Genomic DNA, 7,780 nt, shown 5'->3' on the forward strand with positions numbered 1-7,780 from the left:
TTTTTCCAAACCAGCATCAGATCATCTGTCTTCTTTATTTTGCTTTTCCCAAATTAATACTCATCTCTATCTTTTGCTGTATGAATAACCACAACAGGAAGAACTTTTTTTAAGTTAGCTCGTGAGCCAAACGAACCAGCTCGAGCTGCCTAGCGAGCCGAGCCGAGCCGAGCCAGCTTGATAACAAACCGAGCTATAATGAGTCGAGCTATAACGAGCCGACCTAGCTCGATATCCAGTCCTACGCACAAGATGTCTAGGGTGACATACTGCCCTACCAATTGACACAAAAACGATGTAAAATATTATATTTTTCTTTATTTTAGGTCGCTTCGGTGTTTAACAAGACTCAATCTAGCTAGAGCATTAGCTGCATCAAGAAAAATTAGTGTAGAAAATTACTAGTGTTCACCAAGACTCTATTCAACTAGAGTGTCACATCAAGAAAAAAATACTATAGAGAAGAAGATGATGAAAAATCTAAATAGAATATTATATATTTTTTATTTCAGACGTAATTTAGGGTATTTTGCTGAGTTTTAATATAATAATTCGAATTTTCTTTTTTTTAAATGTAATTTTTGTTGTAGTACTCAACAACAATTTTTTCCCCGAGATAAGTGCCGAGGTGGCGGCAGCTAGCCAGCGACACCAGCTTTCTTTTTTTTCTTGATGCCCGTGCGTTGCTATAGGACAGCTAAACTTTTGTACTAAAAATATACGGATCGCACGATAAGATAATAATAATGTGAAATTAAATACCGACACTAAAGTGATATTTAATCCAAAAAACAAAGTTCATGAAATTAACACAGTCACAGAGAGCGCGGCGTCGCTGGCTCACGAACTCTACTGTATAGATATTTCCGTGATGCGGCTAAGATAATATTTTATATCGGTAGGAAGAAAATTTCAGATATCCATTTCTTTCGTGCGCCAATAAATCCATGAATAGGCTCCGCCGTATCTCCATATCATCATGTACACAGATTCGAGTATATATATATATGTAAATATTAGTGCTTGTCACGTGGATAATTCTACGAACGACGAGAAAACATAATGCTACGGACACACACACACATATATATATATATATATATATATAGAGAGACACACACACACGAACGTGTGTTGCAGTGTTACCCGAAAAAGAGGCCAAAACATTGGTCGTGTAACAACCAAATTAAACATCACAAGATCACAAGTGTGGGAGCAGCATGAGCCTGGAGGCATACCAGACCTACAAGATCACTGACTGATTAGCTAAAACATTATATTTATCTTTTTTTTCGTGACCATACCGTAGCTTTTCATTAAGAAGATGGTTTAAGCATTACACGGTAATCTTGTGATTACCAAGACACACGCACGCGATGGACCAAAGGATTCCTTTTGCACATTGCAACAGCTTGCGACCAAGAAACTACCAAAAGCAAAGAACTACTCATAGAAGGTGACACGGCGACCTCAGAGCTCTGAAGCCAGACATCACCCAGAGGTTGGCCTCATCGACAATACCCTGCAGCAGTTCGCTTGGTGTTGCCGCATCGTTCCTGAATGTTTGTGCGTTCCGCTCCTTCCACAGAGTCCAACCCACCAGAAAGAATAGAGAATCAAAGCCACGGCGATTCTCCTTGGGCAGCACCTTCCTAATCCTTATCCACCACAGCATCACATCTTCTTCCAGTACCTGAATCTGATCCTGGAGATGTAGTTTAGTCAAAATCATTGCCCAAATCTGCCGACTCAGAACGCAACCCAGAATAATCTGGTCCATCGTCTCCACAGCCGGTGCACATATAATGCAGTCATCTGAATCCTGAAGGCCATGCCGTCTTCTCCGTGTAGCCATCCAACATCGTCGATGGAGCACCAACCAAAAAAAGAACTTAACCTGTGGAGGGGCTGCCGTCTTCCAAAGGAGCTTCACACCAGGAGGTCTAGTCGATCCAACGAACATTGCGCCATATGCCGAAGCTGCAGAATACTCTTAATCGCTGGACCACCTCCAACAGAGCTTATCGGGTATTCCAGGAGAAAGCTGAACTTCTTCGACCAAATCCCAGATGTGCAGATAGTCCAAGATTACCGACCAGTGGGCGGCCCTTTGATGTCACGAACCCAAGCCCTCTGGCAGAGCACTGAAGCAACAGTTCTTTTCCAACATGATCGTGGCACAGCTTGAAAGAGGGAAGGCGCCCGATTACAGGATCTATCATCTGAAGCGGTCCACTTGCATTGCACAGCAGAACAACTTCTTAAATCAATTCCAAAGTTGCAATTGTTCCCTTAGATGAAACACAACTGAAAAGGTACAAAGAGTAACAAGTTTAGTAGTTACCACAATAACGAAAAGAACATTGACCGAGGGTACTGAATTTAATGGAAATTTGCCAACAAACATAACCCAAATACAATGGAGTAATGGACTGCTTGTTTGGTCAAGAGAGCTTGGGAGGCCCTCATGTACTCGCATGATGATCCATTTTGATCAAGAGAGCTGGAAAGATCCTAGTTCCTATCGCCCATCAGATTTGATTCTCGACATGCATGTCAGCTTTCATTTTTTTCCTGTGAGATATACAAATCAGTTTATCATATTCCATCATAGAAACCTGCAGACATAAAAGCGAAATATAGTTCAACCTATGCAAAAGGAGGGAGAAGATCAATGTTGCAAACTGAAATTGGAATAAAAATATTTAAAAATATTGAGCAGCACCTGGGATGGGCGGCGAGTAAACACCATGGGCGTCGATGCCTGATTGCTAGGCACATCCTCGCCAACGAGGCAGGGATTCCGGTTCTTCGGTGATGTCGTCAACGAAGTCCAGAAACGATTCTAACCAGGAAGTTGAGAAGCCAGGCACGTCCTCACCGGCGACGCAGGGACAGGGGCTCTCCGGTGATGTCGTCAACGAACTCCAGCGGCTGCTCCGGCCTACATTTAATCAGTTCAGCTGTTGGTGAACAGATTGTCGCTGGTACCAGGCTACCAGCAATCAACTTAGGACATTAAAAATTCAGAACTATGATATCTGAATCTTATAAAATTTCAAAGTAAGAAACGTCTCAGGTGCACTCTTAGTTTAAATACATATATGTGCACATATAAATCAGCTAGGTTAACCCACCTCAAATCCATCATTCTACAACTAATGATTTTGGTTGTATGACAAATGCATGTGATGTGGAAATGCAATTGTGGTGGAATGTTTTGAAATGGAGATCCATAGTAAAATATAACTGTAACACAGATTTCCGAATAGTATTGAACTATTTCCACTGAGTGTTAGGAAATAAGAAATTCCAGTTGTTTATCAGAAAATTATACATCACATTGTGCACATATTACCACACGATGAAATCTCTACTGAAACAAGAAATCAAGCACAACAAAAACACTATGTTCATGTCTAGCTAAGGGTAAGCAGGGGCGCCGTGCACTCGGAGACATAAACGAACAATGTAGCGGTGACGGTGTCAATTTCGTAAGGTAATTTCATACCTAGTTAACTAAAGACAAAAGAAAACATCTTTGTAAGGGATCAAAGTTAGCAGTCGTAATACATGTATACACTTGTAATTGGATCAGATCTGAATACAAATAGTCAAATGCTCGGTTTAACACAGCATAAAGGCAAGAGAAAAGGATGAGGAGCACAAGGGCGGCTAGGAACATTCAGAGCAAAGCAGATCAAATCACACAGAACTGCAGGCGCAGATCCACTGAAGGGCATTGGGTGTGCACATGTACGACTGATAATCTTTGAAAGGGATCAAAGTTGTAGGCATAATACTTGTATACACTTGTAATTAAATCAGACCAGACCCGAATTACCAAATGAAAGGGGAAGAGAGGGGGTGGGCATACCTGTTGTGTGCTCGCCATCGTAGAGCTCCTGGCGTCAGCGTGGCAGATCGTGGAGACAGCGGGGACGGTGCGGAGCCGGCTGGGTATCCGGTGGCGGCGACGGAGACCTGAGCGCCATGGGGAAGGTCGTGCAGGAGGCGGCGTGGAGCCGTCTGGGTGTCCGGCGACATGGAGACGGCAGCACGTAAGGCTGCGGAACCGGAGACCTGAGCGCCTGGCGTGATGGGGCAGGGGGCGTTGATCGCATACTGATCGAGGGAAAGTGCTTGATGGACAGGGAGGGAGGCAGGGAGCGTTGATTGATTGCGGTAGATTTGCGGGAGCTGGGATTACGGGAGATGGAGCGCGGAGATCGCACGCAGGCGGACCGACGAGGCGACGTTCGTTTGTCGTAGGGGAGAGGCAGAGGGATGACCCCAAAAATTATCCTACCATTAGATGGTCTTAGTTTTGTTTTTTTGTAGTTGTCGGAGATAAGGGAAAAAAAGAGGTCCAATCCGCTGCACGCCATCACTGGCGTCGCTTCCAAACTAGCCCGCGCAAACACGAATATCCCCTCTCCAATCCGTCCACTCACCGTTGCTAATTTTGAGCCCGCTCACGTAGTCCATCACTCGTTGGGAATCGCCCGATGGGGCTAGCGTCTGAAACCCGGCGCGCACACGTCTACACATCATGTGCAACACAAAATCTATTTTTGCAATATGTAAAAGAAACTTTGCAACATACATAAAAAAAAATAGTTAAAACACTTGCAACATACGTCTGAAACACGGAAAACACGTGCGTAGCCATTGCAAAACATATGCAACATCTAGATGGAACACGTGCAACATCTGAATGAAACACTTGCAACATAAGTATGAAACATATGCAGCACCCAAATAAAATACGTGCAACATACATCTAAAACATTTAGAACAGACGCTTGCAACATACGTGTATACCCATTGCAACATATGCAACATCCTGATCTATTTTTGCAACATCCACATGAACACACTTGCAACATGCATATGAAACACTTGAAACATACGCTTACAACATGTAAGGCGTGACACTCTAGTGGACGGCGACCACCATGTCTGGCGAGCCTCGAGGCGGTCGTGAAGTACGTCACGGCCACGACGCCCTTGCCGTCTCTAGCCGCATGGGGAGGTGATTCGGAGGACGTCGGTGCTAGCGCCGGCGATGAGGCGGCTGATGTGCGGAAGAGGGACCTTGTACTGGTACCCGTAGCGGAAGTCATCCGAGGATATGAGCAACACCACGGGCGGGAGCTTGGAGAGCGGTCACGACGGTGAGGGGTGGACGGAGCAGGACGAAGGCGTGGCGGCAGCGAGGGCCATGGTGAGGAGGAGTAGGAGGCAGGGGGCGATGAGGGCTGGGGTGCGACCACGGAGGAGGAGAGGAGAGCGGCGGTGGGCTGAGCGAGTCGCCGGGGTCTGGACCTCGACTCAGTGGGTGGAGACGCCATCGACGGGCGGTGCTTTGGCTGCAGGACTCGGGGAGAATGGGAGTGAATTGGATGTGGGAGAAGCAAAACGTGTGTGTGGCTTGCGGCGAGCCGCTTGCGGAGTGGGAGATTTTTATTTTGGGAGAGAGCATGGAGTATCATATATTTGTGATGTGTACGATAAGTGGACGACCTGAAGCCACGTATTGAACCGATCAGATCTGGTTGGCAGGCCGAGCAAAGGCACTAGTCCTGCCGAACGGAGGCTAGGGCATTACCGTTGGGAATTCGCCCCGGTCCATGGATCCGAGAATCCGGTCGGCCAACGTCGGTGCACGGTGGAGGAACGCTCGGTGCCGACTCCGATTAGTGCGTCGCATGGCCTCCAGAGTCGGTAAATCTCCTGTATAAAATTGACGCACCGCGTCCGTGTCACGGCAAATCAGTAGCCCTAGCCGGGATCATGTACGGCTGCGACGTCGCGAGAGATCCTGTGACCATGCTGGCGAAACCCGTGCCGCCCTACGGCAGGCGCGCCGCCCTCGTGCCCAGGCGGCAGGAGGACTTCGGCGCCGGCGGCGCCTTCCCCGAGGTGCACGTCGCGCAGTACCCGCTCTCCATGGGCCTCCGCGGCGATCGCGAGGCGGCGCCGGGACCGGGATCCAACGACGTGCTGGCCGTGACCGTCGACGCGCGCGCCCGCGTCGCGTTCGGCGCGGTCGTCCGGCAGGGCGAGAACGCCGCCAAGATTGTCTACTCCAGCCACGCCGACCTCGTCCCAAGGATCGCTCCTGCGACCGATCAGGACGCCGCCGCCGACGAGGCTGAGGTGGAGGGTACCACCGCCCGGACTCGGGCCGCGCTGCAGTCGATCATCGACGCTCGCCTCTCCGCCGTGCAGCCGGCGAGCGTCGTCCGGCCGCCGCGTAGCCGGGACGATCCAACGCTTGTCAAGTACAGCCGGCGCGGCAGTTGGCGGCGTTCAACTCGGGAGCGGGGGAGCGGATCGTGAAGGTGGAGCACGCGCAGGAGGACCCGGTCCTGCCGCCCAAGCACAGGCGCAGGCGGGTGCCGCACCCGGCCGGGTCGCTGCCCGTCACCGTGATGCACTCGCCGCCGCGTCCCGTGTCGCTGAAGGACATGTCGAACTGGAAGATGCCGCCCCTCGTTTCGGACTGGAAGAACTCCAGCGGGTACTGCATCCCGCTAGACAAGCGGGTGGCGGCAGACGGCCGGCGGATGCAAGACGTCCAGGTCAGCGACGGCTTCGGCAGCCTCTCGGAGGCGCTGTACGTCGCGGAGCAGAAGGCCAGGGAGGCCATCCAGATGCGCGTCAAAGTGTTCAAGGAGCTAGGGATGAAGGCGCAGGAGCAGCGGGGACAAGAGCTGCGTAAGATCGCGAACAGGGCGCGCGCGGACTCCGACGCTGCTGCGGCGCCGCCAGTGGATGCGGAGTTGAGCCAGCAGAGGATACAGCGCGACATGGTACGCGAGGAGCGGCGGCGGCAGAGGGAGTGTGAGAGGCGGCGGAAGGCGTCAAGCGGCAAGAAGAGCAGGATCACGCGAGACAGGGACCGGGACGTCAGTGAGAGGATTGCCCTGGGCATGGCTAGCACCGGAGGCGGCGCCGGCGCCGGTGAGCTCGCCTACGACGAGCGGCTGTTCAACCAGGACGCGGGGATGGACTCCGGGTTCGCCGCGGATGACCAGTACAACGTCTACTCGGGGAGGCTCTTCGCCGTGCAGCCGGCGCTGTCGATGCTCTACAGGCCCAACAAGCACGGCGACTCTGATGTATACGGCGGTGCGGATGAGCAGCATATCGAGAAGAGAACTAGGACGAGCAGGTTCAAACCTGACAAGGTGTTCTCTGGCGCTCCGGCGGAACGGCTAGCCGTCGGCAAGAGGGACAGGCCGGTTGAGTTCGATATGCCTGTGGAGTGTGGAGAAGCCGATGATCCCTTCGTCGAACTTGATCAGTACATGGCTAAGGTGAAAGAGGGGAAGAAACATTGAGAAGATAGTAAATAGCTAGCGCCCCTATGCTATGAACTAGCTAGAGCTATGCTTCAGGTGAAACATGCGATTTTGTTGTTTATATGATCTTGGGTCAACCGTTTGGCTGAAATGCTGTTAGGCTCTCTGCTTGTTTTGGTAAAATTGGTCTTGATAGTTCACGGATTTTTCGGTTCTTTTACGCCCGTAGTTCTGCATTTAGGGCATGACCTTGTCCATATACATTGCAACAAGACAAATGTTTAAAAAGTTTTACAGCCTCGAAATGACCTGCGGGCATCCGTTGATAACCAAAACTCCAAAAGCATATCGAACTCATAGTATCTCATACATACTTGATTTTTCTTCTTTCAGATGTTATGATGACTTCGTAATTTTGAGTTGTAGCGTGTTTCAATGGTCTTTTATTTTAAAAAAATAGTCCTCTTTTA

The 7,780-nt window shown here is 49.9% G+C and overlaps 1 long non-coding RNA gene and 1 pseudogene across 1 annotated transcript; one reads left to right on the forward strand and one right to left on the reverse strand.

Annotated features, from left to right (window-relative positions):
- Positions 1-1,259: 1,259 nt before the first annotated feature.
- Positions 1,260-4,284, reverse strand: LOC136529353 (uncharacterized). The gene is made up of 3 exons (XR_010777271.1): positions 3,878-4,284; positions 2,726-2,944; positions 1,260-2,618 (listed from the first exon to the last, which is right to left on the reverse strand). It is a non-coding gene; the product is annotated as an uncharacterized lncRNA (long non-coding RNA).
- Positions 4,285-5,796: 1,512 nt separating this feature from the next.
- LOC136526725 (SNW/SKI-interacting protein A-like) lies at positions 5,797-7,349 on the forward strand (annotated as a pseudogene).
- The last annotated feature ends 431 nt before the right edge of the window (positions 7,350-7,780 follow it).

Source organism: Miscanthus floridulus, chromosome 19 (assembly GCF_019320115.1).
Source record: "Miscanthus floridulus cultivar M001 chromosome 19, ASM1932011v1, whole genome shotgun sequence".
Lineage (NCBI taxonomy): Eukaryota > Viridiplantae > Streptophyta > Magnoliopsida > Poales > Poaceae > Miscanthus > Miscanthus floridulus.